The sequence below is a fragment of the Alligator sinensis genome, unplaced genomic scaffold (genome assembly GCF_000455745.1).
Source record: "Alligator sinensis unplaced genomic scaffold, ASM45574v1 scaffold1016_1, whole genome shotgun sequence".
Classification (NCBI taxonomy): domain Eukaryota; kingdom Metazoa; phylum Chordata; order Crocodylia; family Alligatoridae; genus Alligator; species Alligator sinensis.
Window position 1 is genome coordinate 83,133 of NW_005843530.1, and position 1,664 is coordinate 84,796.

Here is a 1,664-nt window from a genome sequence, read left to right on the forward strand (position 1 = left end):
ATGGGGATGGGGACTTGGGCCATGCTGGGTGCCAGGTGAGGGCTGCAGGGCCGGGGGCAGGAGTGAGGCTGGGTGGGGGCTGTGGTTAGGGGTTTCTGGAGACAGCCCAGACTCCACAACCTGTCTGGCAGGAGGGGAAGCAAGGACAACCCCGAGGCTGCTCTGAGTGGAGACAGTCGGGGCATCAGGGCTGGGCTGACCTCAGAACTGGGGCAGGGTCACGGTCCTGGGTCTCCCATCATGTGGTGAGGTCTGTACTCTCCTTTCCCGCAGGCAGCCCCAGAGACTGTTGACGGGCACTGTGCATGAGTTTAGGGAGAGCAAGAGCCCAGGCCCTGGCTGGGTGAGGCCTCTCCTGGGGGTGACAGTGGCTGCTGCGCTGCAGCCCGCAGCAGCTGTGGCCCTTCCCTTCACAGCCTTGCTGCAGCCCGAGGTGGTGCTCAAGGAGCAGGACCCAGGAGGACTCCACGCAGGAGCTGAGCAGGCAGGAAAAGTCCCTCGTGTTACCCAGGCTGGGACCAGGGGGGCATCCTTGCGGTGCTCGGTACCACAGCCAGCAAAGCAGCAGCTGCAGGACCTGGTTCGACACCGGGAGATCTGGGGGCAGGAGGTGATGCAGACCATGAAGCCCCCTCCTGAAGCTGAGATTCCCTCAGAGACCCCACAGCTGGCACCGGGACACAACCTCCCCACCCCAGAGACCCGGTGTCAGTGCTCCCAGGGCCTCTGCTACCTGGAAGCCAAGGGGCCACAGGAGGTTTGCAGCTGCCTGCAGGAGCTCTGTCAGCGCTGGCTGGAGCCCCAGCACCACATCAAGGAGCAAATCCTGGAGCTGGTGGTACTGGAGCAGTTCCTGGCCATCCTGCCCCAGGGGATGCAGAGCTGGGAGTGGGGGTGCAGTGTGCAGACCTTCACTGAGGCTGTGGCCCTGGCAGAGGGGTTTCAGCTGGGCAGGAGGAGAACAAGAAACTCCAGATGAGCGTTTCACTCTGATCGTGGATGCTGCTGTCCCCATCTCCATGTGCTTGGGGGATGTTCCCACATAGCCCTGTCTCTCCCAGATCCCAGCTCTGCAGTCACATACTTATCTCATCCCCAGGTCACAGTGAGTGTGAAGGTCGAGGAGGTATCCTCTGACAAGTTGCAGTCCACTGCAGCATTACAGGAACCTGGTGATCCTGGCTGGAGCAACCAAATGTCCAAGGTGTGGACAAGCCTCTGGAGGAGGCAGGAGAGAAGGAAACACTGTGGCCTCGGGACAAGCCACCTCATATCCCCAGACAGGAGCCCCTGCCCCCACCAGGAGTCAGGTGTAAGGCTCAAGTATGGGTCTGGGTGCTTGAGTGGTTGTCCTGCATTCAGGGGAAGAGGCTCCAATGTCTGCCCCTGTCTGGGATAGGCTTACAATATTCGTTACCACGTGGCTGGGCTGGGACCGAGCTCTGATCTCTGTGACTGGGCAGCTCCCAGGCTGGGCCCTGATCCTTCTCATTATGTGTGTGCAGCTCCCAGCACAAAGAAGCTGTATCTTGGGCCTTGTCGTGCTGCCATGATAACAATCAGTAAACTTATTCAAGTTCCAGCGGTCAACGTTCACTTCCCCTACCCCTTTTTCGTGCCCCCATGAGCCCTCTGTGCCCAGTAAGGGCATGGGAAGGCCTGGT

At 60.5% G+C, this 1,664-nt stretch overlaps 1 pseudogene; it reads left to right on the plus strand.

The window, feature by feature from the left end:
- LOC112548793 lies at positions 1-1,399 on the plus strand (annotated as a pseudogene).
- The last annotated feature ends 265 nt before the right edge of the window (positions 1,400-1,664 follow it).